The 19,534-nt window shown below is 45.3% G+C and overlaps 1 long non-coding RNA gene across 1 annotated transcript in view; it reads right to left on the bottom strand.

Moving 5' to 3' along the window:
* Nucleotides 1-15,453: 15,453 nt before the first annotated feature.
* The window catches only part of LOC138749378 (uncharacterized), a 144,494-nt gene continuing 140,413 nt past the window's right edge, over nt 15,454-19,534 (bottom strand). The window contains exon 5 of the long non-coding RNA XR_011348590.1: nt 15,454-17,743. This is a non-coding gene — a long non-coding RNA (uncharacterized lncRNA). The remainder of the gene's footprint in view (nt 17,744-19,534) is intronic.

The raw sequence follows: 19,534 nt of genomic DNA, 5'->3' as shown, positions 1-19,534 counted from the left end.
CCTGTACTTCCTCTATTTCAAATGGTTTTATCAGTTTGTTTTGTTCCTCTTCTTGGAATTTTAGCAGTTCAATTTTAGCTAAAAACTCTTCTATTTTATCATCTTTCCCCTCATTCTCAGTTTGGTAAAATTGTTCATAAAATTCCTTAAAGTTTTCATTAAGCTCTGTTGGATTATATGTAATTTGTTTGTCCTTTTTCCTTGATGCCAATACATTTCTTTTAGCTTGTTCTGTTTTAAGTTGCCAGGCTAATATTGTGTTTTTTCTCCCAGTTCATAATACTTTTGCTTTGTTTTCATTATGTTCTTCTCCACCTTATACGTTTGTAATGTTTTGTATTTTATTTTTTTGTCTGCCAATTCTCTCTTTTTCGTTATATCATCCCTTTTTACTAGTTCCTTTTCTGTACTTACTATCTCCCTTTCCAACTGCTCTATTTCCTGATTGTAATCATTTTTCATCTTAGTCACATAACTTGTTATCTGCCCTCTAATGAAGGCTTTCATTGCGTCCCATAATATAAATTTGTCTTTCACTGATTCTGTGTTTATTTCAAAATATGTTTTAATTTGGTGTTCAATAAACTCTCTAAATTCCTGCCTTTTAAGTAACATGGAGATTAACTCCATCTATATGTTCTTGGTGTGATGTCCTCCAGTTCTATTGCTAATAACAGGGGTGAATGATCAGATAGTAGTCTAGCTTTATACTCAGTTTTCCTAACTCTCCCTTGAATATGGGCTGACAACAAAAACATATCAATCCTTGAGTATGTTTTATGCCTACTCGAATAATATGAATATTCCTTCTCTCTTGGGTGTTGTCTCCTCCATATATCCATAAGTTTCATTTCCTGCATTGATCTAACCATAAATTTGGCTACTCTATTCTTTTTGCTTGTCTTTTGTCCAGTTTTATCGCACATTGGATCCAAATTAAGGTTAAAATCCCCTCCTATCAATATATTTCCTTGTGTGTCTGCAATCTTCAAAAAAATATCCTGCATAAACTTTTGATCCTCCTCATTTGGTGCATATATATTGAGCAAATTCCAAAATTCTGAATATATCTGACACTTTATCATTACATACCTCCCTGCTGGATCTATTATTTCCTCCTCTATTTTGATTGGTGCATTTTTGTTAACTAATATGGCTACACCTCTAGCTTTTGAATTATATGATGCTGCCACTACATGTCCTACCCAGTCTCTCTTTAATTTGTTATGTTCCACTTCAGTTAGATGTGTTTCCTGCATAAATGCTACATCTATTTTTTCCTTCTTCAATAAATTTAGTAGCTTCTTCCTTTTAATTTGGTTATGTATTCCATTAATGTTTATAGTCTTATAGTTCAACGTGGCCATCTTATATCTTGCTTACACCTCTTTTCCACCCTCTCGCCACTTCCATCCCCCTTTTTCCCATTTTCATCTCTTAGTTTTCCCTTATTAAACTCAAAGTATGACAACACATTTAAAACATAAAATACCCCAACCGTTCCCACACCCAATAATACCTTAACCCCAAATGCTCCCCCCCTCTCTGAGTTGCCCCTTATCCCTTGCCGGGCAACCACACTCCCCTTTCCATTTGGATTGCGATCTTGCTCGCAAGCGTCAAATGATTTTGCAGTGATGGTTATTCCCACTCCCCTCCAGCCCCCTCAGAAAACACATTTTTTTACACATATAACAAAGCTCTCTCTTTTTTCCACCTTGCTTCCTTCCTTCCCTTCTCTTTTCCCTCTTTAGTTCTTTACATATACATTTTTACATCTTTATATATACTTTATCGCCGTTCTTCATTTTTATTACATCTCTTCTTCTGTCCTGCAAACGTTCTGCGAATTCTTGTGCTTCCTCCGGATCTGAGAACAGTCTGTTTTGCTCCCCGGACTTAAATATTTTAAGCACGGTTAGATGTCTTAACATAAATTTATAACTTTTTTTCTATAAAATCGTTTTCACTGTATTAAACTCCTTCCTCTTCTTTAAGAGTTCAAAACTTATGTCTGGGTAAAAAAATATCTTTTGACCCTTGTATTCCAATAGTTTATTATCTTTAACTTTATTCCTTGCCCACTCCAGTATGTTTTCTCTTCTCGTATATCTCAAAAATTTTACTCAGATGGATCTTGGTTTTTGATGTGTCTGTGGTTTCGGAGCTAGTGCTCTGTGTGCCCTTTCTATTTCTATTTCTTCCTGCATTTCTGTCATTCCCAGGACCTTTGGGATCCATCCTTTTATAAATTCCTTCATGTCTGTGCCTTCTTCACCCTCCTTCAGGCCCACTATTTTTATGTTGTTTCGCCTACTATAATTTTCCAACATATCAATTTTCTGTCTCTTTAATTTTTTTGGTCACTTTCTTCCAATTTTTCTCTTAAGTCATTCACTTCCATTTCTACAGCCGCTTCCCGCTCTTCCACCTTCTCTACTCTTTTCCCTATTTCTGTCATGACCAGCTTTAAACTTTGCATTTTATTTTCTGTTCTTTTCATTTTCATTTTAATTGCACTAAATTTTAAATGATAACCATTCTTTTAATGATCTCATTTGTTCTTCAAAAAAGGCTTTATCTATATTCTGTCCAACAGTTTTACCTTCTATTTCTCTGTGAAGATCCTGTCTTCTTCTTCCTCTTCTTCTGTGTCTGTACTTGTGTTTGTGTCTTTTTCTTCTCTTCTTTGTGTCTGTGTCTCTTCTGTTTTTCCTGATAAGCTGCTTGTATCTCTTGGTCGGGCCTCCTCTTGCTGTTGATCCTGCACTCCTGGGCTGCTCATCTGTCGGGCCTCCTGCTGTTTATCCTGTTGTCGGTCACCCCTCCATCTTTCTCCCTCGTCTGTTTCCTCGCTCCCTCCCCTGCCGCCTTTATCGTCCTCCAGCTGAGCGCCCTGGTGTTGGGCGTCCCTCAGCTGTTCGCGATGTGGCTGCCCATTCCTCTGCTGAGCCCCCCTCCCGTCGGTGTCTTCTTTTTCCTTTGATTGCGCGGTTGCGCACTTTTGTTTGGCTCCGAGAGCCATTTTTGGAGTCCACCAGTCATGAGGTCGCGACTCCGCAGGGCAGGCACCAACCTTGGGGATCGGGCGCTCCTCACCACTACAGCTCCCTGTTCAATCGTGCAAGTAAAGCCTTCTTCTTTCTTCTCCGGTGACTTTTTTTTCGGTTGTTTTCACTTTTTCCTTCTTGGGTGCCATCTTCTTTCTCTTCTCTTTAACTTTATCTTCTATTTATTTTATTTTATTTTTGTTGTGCTTTGTTTTTTCCTAACTTTTTTCCTTTTTTTCTGGAGAGGGCTGGTTTTCCTGACCGGCCACTACTCCATCACGTGACTCCTCCAAGATTATACCTACTTGAGGAGGGTTAGGTAAGTGCTCCTCCTGGCTGGGTTCTCCATTTTCAGGTGGCCACCCGACAGCCGCATTGGGGTAGAATAGGTGGCTTTACAGCCACCTGAAAGCAGTTAATGATTTTAAATGGCTGATGCTTATCTGCAAAAACTAAACTTCAACCTCCTCGCTCCATTGAGATATCCCATTCTCGGTGGGAAAGAGGTAAAAGAACAGATTAAAGATGTGATAAAAGGGACAGCAAAGCTTACAGCAGTTTGTGTCTACTCCTTATATCAGGGTTAACACACTAAAATCTATCTTAGTCATAACTTAACCTCCTGATGTGATGAGTTTGATTCTGTAGAAGTTTGATGACACACCCATTTGGTGAGGTCACCGCTTTCCTCTTAATCTCCTGTAATTCCCCCTTGGAGATTCCATATATGGTCTCAAACAATGTTTTGTGGAAAATATCTGAGAGCCAAGAGATGATTGCTTCTGGAATTCCATGAGTGACTTTGACAATCTAGACTAGAATGAAGAGTGATCAGCCTAGTCTCTGGGCACTTTTGGTAACTTCTACTGAAAGGTGTACCTTTCTCTATAGATGGATTCTGGACTTGCTAATGGAAAGACCACAGTCTGTCTAGATCGGCAGCAGAGCACTGGTGCATCTCAGGGCCGTGTGCTCAGCCCGTTCCAGACCACGTGGCTGAACCACTACTGTATCACCAGATGCAACTCCATGAGTGCCAACAAGTTTGATGATGACACATCAGTCGTTGGGCTCATCAGCAACATCAGTGAGTTGCTCTACAGAGAAGAGGTGGAAAATCTCATGATATGGTATGAGAATAATTGCCTGAGTCACAATGTGGACAAGACATAGGAGAGGATTGCAATTTCAGGAGGACCAAGAAGAGAGTGGAGAGCACTAAGATTCTCGGAGTCCATGTAAGAACTGACTTGTCCTGGACACAGAATGTCTCCTCACTGGTTAGGAAGGTGCAACAGTGTCCGCACTTCCTGAGAAGACTGAAGTGGACAAGGCTACTGGCCACCATTCTGTCAACATTCTACAGGAGCTCTATCTAGAACCTCCAAGCCGGCTGCATCACAGTGTGGTACGGTAGCTGCAGATCATCGGATTGGAATTCGACCCACGTGATCATAAAAGCATCAGAGAGGATCACTGAAGTATTCTACCCCTCTATCAAAGTCATTTTGCAGGATTGTTGTTCAATGAGAGCTCGCAAAGTCTGTAAGTAATGCAACATCTTCCAGCCACTCCCGGAGGGAAAGGGATACAGGGGTCTCAGAGCTGGAACCACGAGGCTGAGAAATAGGTTCCTCCCACGGGCAGTGAGAATGCTGAAACAAGTCTCTGTGACTCTACTTATTTATCATATTTAGTTTTAACATATGGAGAGACATGATCACCCATGCCGATCGCAAGGCACCTGAACAAACGAACAATCTGTATATAAGAGATGTTTATAGGTTCTGTATGTGAATATTGCTTGTCTGTATTTATGTGTGTTTGCACTGTGGACCATAGAATGCTGTTCATCAGGTTGTACTGGTACAAGTTCAAGTTCAATTTTGAACATTTGTTGATACCTGCTGGGATTTGTGGACATTTCTGGATGGTGCCCAAACATGAGGACAAAACCAGGCTAAAAGAACCCTTATTAAAAGATATGAGGAGGTGAGGGAAATATCAGATTTCAGATTTATGGTCAGAGTACGTACATTCTTTTTCCTGTGGACGAGGCAGAATTACCACTTATGGGTAAGGCAAAAAAAACTGTGCACAATGTACACATGTAAACAAATAAAGAACAGTAAACAGCCTGATTTTGCAATACAGAGAGGAAAAAAGATCAATAAAGTCCACAATTAAGAGTCCTTAAATGTGTCCCTGATTGAGTTTGTTGTTGAGGAGTCTGATGGTGGAGGGGGAGCAGCTGTTGTGGTAGTGCGAGTCCTGTGGTACCAATACATCTTTCCTGATGGCAGCAGCAAGAAGAGCGTGCGCTGGGGGGTGTGGATCCTTGATGATTGCTGGTGCTCTCCGACGGCAACGTTCCCTGCAGATGTTCTCGATGGTGGGGAGGGTTTTGTCTGTGATGTCCTGGGCTGTGCCCACCACCTTTTGCAGGGCTTTATGCTCAGGAGTATTTACCACTCACATTACTGTTTCCTACTGCCTTGCGGCATAGAGGAAGATCATCTACCCAATCTGAGTGCTCCACACATCTCTCTTGTTACCCGGTGTCTGCACAATCACACCAACTTTCCCTAGGCATTACCACACACCCACAGGCCTGGGGTAACTCACCGTGGTCAATTACACTGCCAGCAAATCTTTGGAATGTTGGATGAAACTGCAGCACCCAGAGGAAATGCACAGGGAGAACGTGCAAACTGCTCAGAGACACCATCAGAGGTCAGGGTCAAACCAAGGGCATTGGAGGTGTGGGGCAGCCTCACTCTGTGATAAAGTTGGCAAGGACATCTTGTGGTGAAGTCTCCAGGATTCTGCTGGTAACAGGAAGGATGAGTTCATGTCCTCAAGAGAACTTGAAGCCGTTCCAGGTGCAGTGTTCCAAGGGAAATCAGGGTCTTTCATGATTATATCCTGGTCTGCCTCACAGAAATGATTATTATGTGCTGTGTGCAGAAACTGGGAGTGCACGAACTGGCAGCTGCATCAACGACATTTCAAATGTTACTTTGATTTGCATTGGTCCTTGGTAGAACAGTTTGTGGGAAATGAACCACAGATCATCACTGCACAGTAAACAGACCCTTCAGCCCTTCTCGGCTTTGCCAAAGTATTATTCTGCCTAGTCCCACTAACCTGCAACCAGTCCATAGCCCTCCCATCCATGGACCTGCCCCAATGACTGCATCATAACTCCAACAGGCAGGTGAGAGTTCAGTCAATAAATACCCTCCCTATCCCATTGACAAACCGAATGATTACCCAACTGCACACAGACCTGCAGGTAGCCGAGAAACAGCGGATGCTGAAGATCTGAAACGTTAGCAGAAAATGCTGGAATCACTCAACAGGTCAGGCAGCATCTATGGAGAGAGAAACAGAGTTGACATTTCAATACAAACTTCTCCTTTTCCCATTCACTGCAAAAATCATGAACAGTTTCTCATCTTGACGTCTCTTACCACGTTTGTCTGTACGACAAGTCATTCAAAAGACCTTTCTGACTTTGCCCCTCATTGAGCCAGCAGTACCTCACAAGGTTGCACTCTCACCTCTGCATTTTCTAGTGGTGGGGGGGGGGGGAGATCAGATATTTGGTCACATTGATGCAGGTTGGAAATCTAGCACAGATCTGCGTTGTTTTAAGGATGAGACAAATCAAGGCCCGATGTTTAAAAATCTCTGCCATTGTTTGAGGAAGTGTAACTTCCCCGACCGTTCTAATATTTAATACCCCCACCAGTATCAATTATAAACCACACCTGTACAGTCTTCACCACATCCTCGGCATCATCTGGAGAGACAAAGTCCCAAATTCTGAGGCCCTCCCCCCCCTCCCCACCCTGGGCTGCGCTGGTTGGGCCATGAAGGATGGTAGACTGCCAAAGGACATCCTCTGCGGAGAACTAGTAATAGGCAAGAGGAATGTTGGTGGACCCCAGCTTCACTTCAAGGACCTCTGCAAGCACAACATGAAAGCCTTAAGAATCCACAGAGTGCTGGGAGGATACAGCAGACGACTCCAACAAATGGCGAGCTACTCTTCGTCAACACCTAGAGTGAGGTGAAAGTGATCTTGAGGAGCGGAGAGCTAAGCAGAGAGCACAGTGGACAACAATCCGATGATGCCATATACATGCAGCAGCTGTGGCAGAGCCTGCCATTCTGGTTCGGCCTCCATAGCCACAGTCATCGCTGCTAAACAAGCCAGTGATTACCAGAGGCGCAGTGCCCATGGTCGACAGTACAACAGGCGGAGGCCAAGAAAACCATTTATCTCGTGGCTGCTGCATTTTCCCGTGTTATGGCAGCGACTACTTCAAATTGTTGTCTCCTGTTCAGGTTGCTACAGAAATGCAAACCTTCCCACTGCTCCAGCTGAGGCAGGCTAAAATTGTTGAGAACAGAGAGTGAGTGGAAGATTAACAATAGCAAAGAGTGAGGTAAGTAGAAAGTTAATCAGTAAATGCTCATCAGAATGAGGCCAAGTCATCAACCATTTCAGACCACTACAACTGGTTGTTCAGTCACTTTTCTTGGCACCAGAATATTCTCTTTTGTTTGCTGTTTTGTTTCCCATGGGTCACATCAGTGAAAATGCTCAACCACTTTGACACCACTGACCTTACTTCCTGGCCTTGGTTTTCTTTCGTTCACTCACAGGATGTGGTTGAAGTCAAGCCCAGTGATTATGGGGCAATTTATGCTGGGGAGAAATGTAGGAGGATATGGCCCGGTGGTTAAATTACTCGACTAGAGACCGGTGACTGAAGCTCCCTCTTCACCACCATGAGCTCACATCCCACAGCAGGGCTGGGAGGTCAAGAGCAAATAAAGAGCGGGTGAAGGGGACCGTCACCCTTGAGTTTTTTAAATTAAATTTAGACATACAGCGCGGTAACGCCTTTCAGCCCACAAGATTGTGCCACCTAATTGACCTACAACCCCTAGTATATTTTGAATGGTGGGAGGAAACTGGAAACCCCAGAGGAAACCCACAGGGAGAAGGTACAAACTTCTTACAGACAGCATTGGATTCGAACCTGAGCCACTGGCGCTGGAACAGGCCTGCATATGATCAAGTCAAGACAAGTCAATTGTCATCTGATTACACAAGTACAACCCGATGAAACAGCGTTCTCCGGTCCTCTGTGCAAAACATGCAGACACACACCCAGACATAACACACATACAGGCAACCAATACAGGCATGACAAGTATTCATATGTACAAATAAATCAATCAATATTGTTTCATGAATATGAGAGCCTCAAAGCAGGTCCTTTAGTTGTTCAGCATCTCACTGCTGTTCCTCAGCCTGGTGGTGCTGGCTCTGATACCCCTGTATCTCTTTTCCCAATGGGAGTAGCTGAAAGATACTGTGTGCAGGGTGGAAGGGGTCCCCAATGATTTTGTGCCCCCTCTTCAGACAACGATCCTGGTAGATCACATCAATTGGGGGAGGGAGACTCTTCCGCTCTTATGGTCTTGTGGATTGACCTCTTATCCATTTCTCTGCAGCAATTGTACCACACCATGTTGCAGCCGACCAGGACACTCTTGATGGAGCTCCTGAAGAAGGTTGACATAATGGTGGCTGGTAGCCTTCTCAGGAGGTACAGTCGCTGTTGCGCCTTTCTGACAAGTGAAGAGGTGTTTTGAGTCTACCATAGGTCACTAGTTAAGTGAACTCCAAGGGACTTGGTGCTCTCCACTCTCTCCACTACAGAGTTGTTGATGTGCAATGGAGGATGGTCGTTCCTGGTCCTCCTGAAGTCCTTGATCATCTAAGCCCTTCCTATCCATCTGTCTCTCCAAATAACTTTTGAATGTTCTAATTGTACCTGCAAAAACATTCATTACAGATAAATAAACTGCTGCATGTTGGAATTTTGGTGCATCTGTGCATATCTGTACTAATGTAATGACAATAAACTTCTATGGAGTCATGGAGCACAAAACAGGCCCTTCAGCCTAACTTGCCCACGTACACCAGTCCCATCTCATTTCATTACTCCTACGTCCCCAATACATTTGCTTATAAAGGCTGTCGAATAATCCCAGATTGCATTGGTTTACCAGACCCTTGTGCTTGAATAGCTTACCTCAGCAATTACTTGGCCTGTCAGCTCTCTAATATTCTTATTTCAATCTGATTGCTTTTTTTGTATATAAGGGAGGGTTCGGTCAAAAAGATTTCCTCTTGTCACTGACACCCATGATTCCCTCCCAGGGTAGAAGCAATCTCGGCGTAAACCAAACACGTTCCTCTGGGGGGGGGGGGGGGGGGGGGTGGTAGTCAGCAGGTTGAATAACATCAGTGGGAGAAAAAGAATGGTCGACGTTTTGGGCTGGAGTGTTTAGCTTCAGATTCCAGCTCCTTGAAGCCCCCTGCCTGACTCCTGTGAAATGATCCAACAATGAACAGGTCTTGATCTGTCCTCCAGCATCCCCTAGTGGCTCCTTCATGCAGCAACACACAAGGTGCTGCAGGAACTCAGCAGGTCTCGCAGCGTCCATAGTATATCTCACTGATGACTCGAGTCTGAGTTCTTCTTCAGAGTAAAAAGCAGGCAAGTGCCTGAATTAAAAGGCTGGGGAGAAGAGAAAGAGGAGCATAGACCATCAGGCAAAAGGTCATACTTGGATATGGTCAGGTGAGAGGATTATTGGGGGACGGGGGTGGGGGGGGGGTGTTTGGTTCTGTGAAAGCAGGGCTGGAGGAAATGAGGCAGAGAGAAGAGAAAGAGAGGGAGAGAGAGAGAAGGAGGAAAGATGGTGGTGAGGTAGGGGTGGGTGGCTAACGGAAACCGGAGAAGTTGAAAACCTTCGTTGGGAAGTGTTTAGCTAGAGGGTCCCCAGACAGAATTTGAGGTCCTGTTCCTCCAATCTGTGGGCAGCCCCAGTCCGGCAGTGCATGCGATCCCAGACAGACACCCCGGCATGGGAATGGGGCTGGGAATTGAAATGGTGGGGGGGGGGGGGGGGGGGGCCCACTGGTAGATCCCAGCTATTGCAGCAGAAGCAACCTTTTGGACTGAATCCGTTCATCAGGACTGGCCAGGCAGAGGGCAGGGGCCCAAATGAGATGTTGGAGAGATGGGGTGGAACACGAGCTGACAGTCTTGATGAAGGGTTTCGGGCATGTGTTTCACGGCACAGACACACTTCTCTTGGTCCAACATCCACGTTGATCTTTTCTTCATGAACAGCGTCACTTGTGAGTGAAAGCAGGGAAACTTTATCCAAGCCACAGCACCCCAAGCTGGGCAGTACTCCCTCGGTCAGCCTCAATGTATCTGGAGTTAGAATTGAATTCACAACCTTCAAAGCCAGAAATGAGGAGGAAATACTGAACCCTGACTACATAGTCACCTTGCCAGGAGTTAACTGGCCTAATTGGGATTGGCTCATGTGAACACCACCCCGTCTGCCTCTAAAAAAAGTGGTGAAAATCGCTGGCTTGCTATTCAAGATTCAAGAGACACTGTTATAAAACAGTGTCATATCACATGAAATTGCTTTTGCCTGACGAAAGACAATTCTCCTTCAGTAGGAATTGCCTGAAGCACCTCTTACAGTTAGAGAGAGAAGCAAAAGCGAGTCCTCCCAGAGTCATCGAGTGTCCGTAGATTCACTTCCAGCACTTCCACAGCTCCCACAGCCACACAGAGTCCAGTCCAAAACACTGGCGACCCGAGCTCCAGATCTGAACCTCCGACACGGTCAGGAGCCCTTTAGCGCCCTCGGCACCCCCTTGCATCCTGGTTCCGATACCCGGTACCCCTCCGGCCAGTTCGAGCCAGTATCCAGCAGTCCGTAGCCCCGGTGCAAGTCTCTCGACAGCAGTCTCCAGCAGCCCACAGCCTGCGTGGGTTCTTCACCTCGACTCGCCAGCAGCCCACTGCATATGTGGGTCTCTCAGCCTCAGAGACCCTCACTGGTCCGCCACCATGGTCACTGCCCTATGGGTCGTCTCCTCTGCTTGTCCTTCTCAAATAGGGGATATTCTCCCTGTTTTCTGGCGCCCTGCACCAGTCTTCCACTCCCCTGAACTCTGCAACCCATCATGGCTGCTACCAATCAGAGGCGCCGCCATCTTAGGCACAGACCCCGCGGTCATAGGATTTTAAATAAAACTACTGCCGGCTCCTTCAATGGGCTGTTCAAAGCCTGAGCTATATCTCCGCTCCTCACTCACTGTGGGTGCAGCGCTGCAGTTACAGTGGCTCCGACAGCGCAGCCATTTTCCACGTTATGTAATGATGCTATGATGTAATAGCAGAAAATGTGCAAGTTTCACCCAGTCAGGTAGCATCCACAGGGAGAGAAACCAGACTTCAGGTTGGAGATTTATGAAGACAGAGAAGCAATGGAGGGAGGAGGATAAAAAGGGAAGAAAGTGAGTGAAACACGAAAGCCTGCAGATGCTCTGATTGTAGAAAAAACACGCCATAATGCAGGAGGAACTCAGCCGGTCTCGCAGCATCCATGGGAGACAAAGATATATTGGCCGACATTTTGGGCCTGAGCCCTTCCTCGAGGAATATGCAAAATAAGCCAGAAACAGGAAATTCCAGAAAGTCACAGAATTCAAGCAATGGGGGAGGAATTCAGACCAACAAAAGGTGCTAATTGGATATGATAAGGGTCCAGGTGAGAATGTATCATGTTTGTGCGAAAGGAGATGAAATGGAGAGATAGGGAAATGTGATGGAGGGGAATAAGGGGGAGGGTTAGGGGGTTTAATGAAAGCCTGAGAAGTCACCATTAGTGGCTTCTGGTTTGAGAGTACCCAGTTAGAAGATGAGGTGGCGTTCCTCCAATTAAAAACAAGTACAAAAAAAGCTAGAATGCATGTTCTGCTTTTATTTGAGCGTCAGCTGTGTCTAAGCCAATACTTATCTCTGAGGCGAAATAAGTTGTCCAGCGACTTCACTTTAATGCAATAGAAACATCCAATAGCGTAGATCTCCCAGTGGCCACCCATTTCAATTTACCATTCTCTTTCCCTTGCTGACACGTCTCCCCATGGTCTCGTGCCCTGCCATTCTGAGACCACCTGCAAATTAGAGGAACAACCCTTCATTTTCCAATTACGCACCCTCCAACCGGATGGCTTTAACATCAACCTCTCCGGTTTCCATAAAACCCACCCACCAATCTTTGTCCCTATCTCCTCTCCTCTCGTTCTCTTTCAGTCTGTCTCCTTTCACAGAACAACCAAAATCAATCCTCACCTTTCCTCATTTAATCCAAATAACACCTTTTGTCTGTTGGTCTGGACTCCCCCCTTTCTCTCTCCAGTCTTTATTGCTTATACCATGAAGAAAGGCTCAGGCCTGAAATGTCGGTAATATAACTTTACCTCAGGGAGACCTCCAGCATCTACTGTGCATTTTGTAGGTGGATAAGTGGAGGTGGTGATTTGACTTCTGGAAGGTTTTGGATCAGGTCCCACACACCAATGATGAGCACGTGGATTCGTGGGCAATATACTTATGTGGGAGTGAGAACTAGTGAATACCAGGAAGAGGAATAAAAGTTATAGGAGAAAACCTGCAGATGCTGGGATCGTAATTCCTGACGAAGGGAATCAGGTCCAAAACATTGACCACCTTTTATTTCCTTTCAATGCTGTGTGACCTGTTGAGTTTCTCCAGCACTTTTGGGTTCTGGATGAATAAATGGGATCTTCTTGGATAGACAGATGAGACTAGTGAGGTACCACAAAACTCAGTGCTGAGCACAAACTCTTCACAATCTTTTTAACGATTTGGCTGAGAATATCGAAGTAGCATTTCCAAGTTTGCTAAGGATATTGAGTGGAAATGGGAGAAATAATGAGGAGGCAAAGTGATTTTAGAGTGATGTAAGCAAACTGAGTGACTGGAAGATGACATACAACGTGGACCATTGTGAGGATATTCACTTCAGTCAGGGAAAACTGTGGAGATTTTTTTTTAAATGGGAGATTGAGGAAGGTTGGTGCTCAGATGGACCTCGTATTCCTCGTTTACAGATCAGTGAAAGCCAACATTCAGGCAGCAAACAGATGGGAACAAATGATACTGTGGACTTTACTTCAAGAGGATTTGAGTACAAATCTCACTGCAGCTATACAGGGACTTCTGACTGCACTCAGAGCACTGTGTACACTTTTGGTCACCTTACTGCACACATGTCAAACTCTGGCCCGCGGGCCAATATAATTATATTTGGCTCGCAAGATCATATCAAAAATGTATTAGAGGTGGCCCGCTGGCCGCCGCGCCAGTATAGCGCATGCACAGTAACCGCTGTGTCCCAGGGTGAGAGAGAGAGAGAAAAATCCTGGTCCTTGAAAAGTAGTGGTGGGTGGTTTTATAAACACGCTGTCGTGTCCCCCCGCCCACCCCCCCCCACCGCAGCGCGGCCTGGCCGGTGTCAGGGGAAGCCAAGGCCGCTTCCCAGCGCCCGGAACCCCAGTGGCACAGCGTTTCTTGGAGCTGCAGATGGAGTCGGGACACCGGAGGGAAGATTGGGGCTTACCGCCGGGCGATGGGGGCGCCGGCTGCCGGCCGCCCTGCGCCTTCCCACCGGACCAGCGGCGGGTGCCCGGAGTATATGTGGAGAGCGAGGCTGGTCGGGCAGGTAGGGTGGAATCCCCCCGCCAATCTCGGGAGTGGCGTGGGCTGGATCGGGATTAGCCGCGCTCACCTGCTCCTCCACCGCTGACCGGGATCCCAGCACGGTCCTGAGCGCGGAGACTGCCCTGGAAAGGTCCTGGGACACCGGCACGGAAAGAAGAGCAGGGTCCGTAGAACATTATAGATCAGAAACAGGCCGTTCGGCCCTTTGACTCTACCTCGTGAAAACCCAACACTGGAGAAACTCAGCGGGTTAAACCGTATCCTTTACCCAGCAGAGAGGTACCTGAAAATGTTTGGCCCTTGATCCCCCTCATCAATGTATGAGCGAAAGTCTGTGGTTCTCGTAAAAACACCAGAAGGGAGAAACTCAGCAGGTCAAAGGGGAGGGGTCCTGGAGAAACTCAGAAAGTCAAGGGGAGGGGGTCCGGGAGAAACTCAGCAGGTCAAGGGGGGTCCGGGAGAAACTCAGCAGGTCAAGGGAGGTCCGGGAGAACCTCAGCAGGTCAAGGGGGGTCCAGGAGAAACTCAGCAGGTAAAGGGGGGTCCGGCAGAAACTCAGCAAGTCAAGGGGGGTCCAGGAGAAACTCAGCAGGTCAAAGGGGGTCCGGCAGAAACTCTGGGGGGGCCTGACCTCGCCAGGACCGTTGCTCACTCCCCCTCCCTGCCGCAGGCCGACCCGCGTCTCACGGTGACGGGGCCGCTGATCCGCCGAGATGCCGCCCTGCAGCGAGAGCCGATGCCCCCGCACTGTCGTTGTCCAACCCGATCGCCCGCAAACCCCGCCCTCCCGCACACAGGCCTGAGTAACGATTATGAACTTTAATGTCAGCATAAAACGATCTTCCAATAGTTTCATGTCACAGTGATAAATATATTCCTGGTTAAAAATGGTCCTGCCCCTGGATACAAGCTCATTAGGCATAAAACTTGAAAAGTGTGTCAATCAAAGGATATCTGTACCAATGGAAAAAGGGCATGGCAAATAACCCTGCTAGAGTTCATGCCCACAATCAGTCACCCATTTGATTGTTTCAGGAATCATGTTATTCTCCCACATTCTCAATAGCCCTCAGATTTTACTATTCGACAGCACACTAGCAACATTTGACAAATCCTCTATAGAGAAATATTATTTATTGAATATTTTATTTCTCATTTGTTAATGCTTCTGGAAAGAGTTTATCCAAAGCTATTATTAAACATTTATTTTAATAAGAAAAAGTTTAACATTACATATGTTGAAAGAAGAGAAAACATGCAGATGTTGTTGAAAATTTTCAATAAATATTTAGTTCGGCCCTCGACTTAGTCCAAGTTTTTAATTTTGGTCCTCCGTGAATTTGAGTTTGACACCCCTGCCTTACTGGAAAAAGGACTGACTTGTAAGAGAGGGAATGCAGAAAAGGCTCACCAGGTGTGTTTCTGGAATGACACGCGGGTCACATTGAGGAGGGCTGCTTAGTTCAGGCCGATTTCCTTTAGATTTTGGAAGAGTTGGAGGTTACCTTTTTTTGAAACATGCAAACTTCTCCGGAATTCAATTAGATTTAGGGGATTAGGGAGGATGTTTCCCCATGAAAGGTTAAAAGCAGAGCTTGAAAATAAGGGAATTTTAGAACTGAAACAAGTTTGATGAATATCTGGAAATTTCTATTGAGTTGGGTGAGAACTTGAGGTTCACTGGTAATCTACCCAAGCACAAATCACCTACTCCATCAACTATTTCTTGAGTTTCAAGTCAAGTCAAGTTTATTGTCATATTTACACAATACTTACACAAGTATAATCTGACGAAACAGTGTTCTCTGGTCCTCAGTGTAAAACAGGCATACACACAACCAGATAATGCACAAACTGAAAAACAATATGTAAGCAGGACAAGTATTCATAGATACAAATAAATAAATATTGTTTCATGAAAATGAGAGTCTCGGATGGTTAGTGTGAGCAGTTCCTTTGGTCTTTCAACATCTCACTGCCTGTGGGAAGAAGCTGTTCCTCAGCCTGGTGGTGCCGGCTCTGATCCTCCTGTATCTCTTCCCTGACGGGAGCGGCTGAAAGATGCTGCATGCAGGGTGGAAGAGGTCCTCAGTGATTTTGTATGCCCTCTTCAGAAAACGATCCCAGTAGATCACATCGATGTGGGTAGGGAGATTCCAATTATCCTCTCTGCCGCACTCAGCAGGTCTTGTGGAGTAACCTCTGATCCATTTCTCTGCAGCAACTGTACCACTCAGTGATGCAGCTGGCTGGGATGGTCTTGATTGAGCTCCTATAGAAGGTTAACATGATGGTGGCCAGTAGCCTTGCCTACTTCAGTCTTCCCAGGAAGTGCAGTCAGTGTTGCCTCTGCGTCCATGATAAGTCATTAGTTAAGTGGACTCCAAGGAACTTGTTGTCCCTCACTCTCTCCACAAGAGAGTTGTTGATGTGCAGTGGAGGGTGGTCGTTCCTGGCCCTCTCAAAGTTCATGATCCTCTCCTTCATCTTGTCCACATTGAGACTCAGGCAGTTACTCTCGTACCAATTCGCGAGAGTTTTCGCCTCTTCTCTGTAGTGCGACTCATCGTTGTTGTTGATGAGGCCGACGACTGTTGTGTCATCTGCAAACTTGATGACACTGTTGGAGCTGATTTTGAAGTTTTCTGATGTGTGTTTGCATGAGTTTTATGAAAATGCACCTTACAGAAAATATATGATGTCAGGCTGTGTATAAAATCCAATGACTGAATGGATTGCCAGAGCTTGTAAAGTCTGTAAAGAGCTGGAGGGGCAGTAGATTCTAGGATGGTAGTCTGGAGCTTGGCAGGTGAAGGCACGTTTATCAGTTGTGGAGCGATTAAATTCTGGGGTGCTCAAGTGGCCAGGATTGGAGGAAGGCAGAGAGCGTTGGAGCACAGTGGCTTAATTTTTAATGTAGACGTTCAGCACGGTAACAGGTCCCAATTTACACCCAATTAACCTACATCTCCTGATACGTTTCGAATGGTGGGAGGAACTGGAGCCCCCAGTGAAAACCCATGCAGATACGGGGAGAACGTACAAACTCCTTACAGACAGTGCAGGATTCAAATCCCGGTCCTCATCGCTGGCATCGTAAACACGCTGCACTAACTGCTACACTTACTGTGCCACCCCTATTTTCTTTTGCAGTTTCTCACAGTATCAGAGACCCTGGTTCAATCCTGACCTCGGGTGCCGTCTGTGTGGAGTCTGCACGCTCTCTCTGTGACAATGCAGCTTTCCCTGGGTACTCCAATTTCTGCCCACATCTCAAAGACATGCAGGCTGGTAGATTAATTGGCTCTTTTGTCCCTGTGAGTGGTAGAATCTGAAATGGATTGATGAAAATTGGGTGGTACGGACTCGTGGGCCGAAAGCGCCTGTTACCGTGCTGAAAGTTTACATTTTTTTTAAATTAAATGTGCGGATTCGTGGAAAGAAGGCCTGGTTTCTCTCGATGACTGTATATAGTGGGTGATTGCATAAATGGGCAGAGGTTGCAAGACCTTAAGGGGATTTTGAAAAGAAAGAGAATTACAATATTGAACCATTGAATAACTTGGTCAGTGTCGGCAGGGAATGGGGTGGGGCAGGAGCTTGGGCAGGGGACGCAGTGTTTTGGGTGATCTCATTTTGATGGCAGGTAGGTTAAGAGTTTAGTCAGTTCAGTTGAGTGTTAGAGAGGTGAAATTCAGAGACAATATAGGTTGTGAGCAGCTAATGAGCAGAGACAATGCCGCACTCGGGTGGGGTAAGAGACACAGGAGTACTTTGCTGACTAGCTCCAAAATGCTTTTGAATATCCTGAAGGGATGTGATTGGGCTCTAGGAGATGGCACTGAGTCAGTTCCAAGAAATTCTGCACTTTTGTTGAACTACAACTGATGGGAGAACGACAAAATACCTTCAAGTAAGGCAGGCATGTAAGTTGGAAGCACCTTCAGATGGACTTGCCATCCTCATCCTTCTTGGTGGGTGCTCAAAGGGCCTGGAGTGGCTTCTGAAGTCATGACCAGTTCTGCAGTGCATCCTGTGGGTGGATTCATCCTGGCAATGGTGAGAGGGAAGAAATGGTTCAAGTAAATTTCATGTCACTCAGTTTGGCAGGTTAAATGAAACCTAAAACAGACCAGAAAATCCTTTAAGGCAAGAAGCTTTAGGCTCAGATTGAAGTTTGAAATCAAATCAAGATCCGTATTGATATTTCAATCTATTTAAAGTCCGCTCTTATAGAATAAAGAACCCATTCCTTAATGCACATTATCAGCCCATCCCCAGATCCACAGCTTCAAAAAGACTGGGTCAAACAATGACAGGAAGCACTGCTTAACCATTATAGCATGCATCCTTTTCGGCTCAAATACATCTACAAGTTAAATTTAGCCATTCTTTAACCCCAGACCTTAATATAAAGAGGAATCTTGCACAACTATTGCCGTAGAAATTGCTTTAAAGGGCAAGATTGATTCTTGATAGCCTGTACACTATAGCAGAGCAAAATACCATCTTTTAAATGCAGCCCTTTCTATGAATTGTTACTGTATCGTAACATACTGATGACAGATAATGGGAGAGCCTGTCCCTGAGGATAGATAAATGGTATTTGATTTGTTACATCTTGGTTAGACATTCATCTTATCAATGCACTTAACCATTCTCCCTTATCGTGGTACTGTATGATATTTGTAAGATTGTGTTGGAAGGACAGTAGATTTGGAACTAAGAACACAGCACAGGAACATACCCCTCATCACATACCGTCTGCACCGACCAGGTCGCCAGTCTAACTAACTCCATCTGCCTGCACAGATCCCTCGATTCGTGTGTCTAACTGCCCTTAAATTTGCCTTTACCCCTTCCCAGCCAGCATGTTCCAGGCACCCACCACTCTCTGTAAAAGTACTAACCTTAATCATCTTCATCAAACTTCCCATTTCACCTTAAAGCCATGTCCTCTAGGAGCGTCTGTTCACATATAATGGTCGAACTTTACATAGGTCATGCTTTTGACCACAGTAAGTACCAGCATCGTTCAAGGCATTGGGAGCAGGCCGTGCTTTTAAATTTAGACGTATATAGCACAGTGAGAAGCCCTTTTGTTCATGACCCCATGTTGCCTAATTACACCAATTAACCTACAACACCCGTATATTTTTTGAAGGATGGAAGGAATCTGGAATACCCGAACATGGGGAGAATGTATAAACTCCTTACAGACAGTGCCCAATATAAATTTGAAATGTTAATTGAGGTTAAGTACAAAATACAGATGCACCAGAATATTGATCTACTGCAGCTACACAGGAACAAAAGATCGATGAACTACAACAGTATAAATTAAATTACCACAATATGCCAAGACAGATAAAGAGAAAACAAATATAAAAAGGTAGGTTAATAAATATTCACTGTTGCAGTTAGTGTAGAAATAAGAACGACATTTCAATAGTGCAGACAGATCTCTGATGGTGGGGAAGTGGTTATGGTTCAGGTCAGTCCAGTACAGGGAGGTTCAAGAGCCTGATACCTGTTGGTAATTCAGACTGTTCTTGAACCTAGAGGTGCTGGTTCCTTTTGCCTGAAGGGAGGAGTGAGAAATGGTTGAGATCAGGGCGATGGAGATCTTTTATGATGTTGTCTGCCTTTGGGAAGCACCGTCTCACATGTTCTCATCTTCAATGGCCGGGAGGTCAATGTCTGTGATGCACTTGACAAGGCTCGCCACTTTCTGTCACTTTTCTGTGTTCCTGGGCACCTGTGTTTCCAAACCAGGCTGAGATGCAAAAGTTTTCCGCAGTTCACACGTAGAAAGTTCAATACCGCATTTGACAACTTGCC

The sequence above is a fragment of the Narcine bancroftii genome, chromosome 14 (assembly GCF_036971445.1).
Source record: "Narcine bancroftii isolate sNarBan1 chromosome 14, sNarBan1.hap1, whole genome shotgun sequence".
Taxonomy (NCBI): Eukaryota; Metazoa; Chordata; class Chondrichthyes; order Torpediniformes; family Narcinidae; genus Narcine; species Narcine bancroftii.
This window is presented reverse-complemented; position numbering and strand designations above follow the sequence as displayed.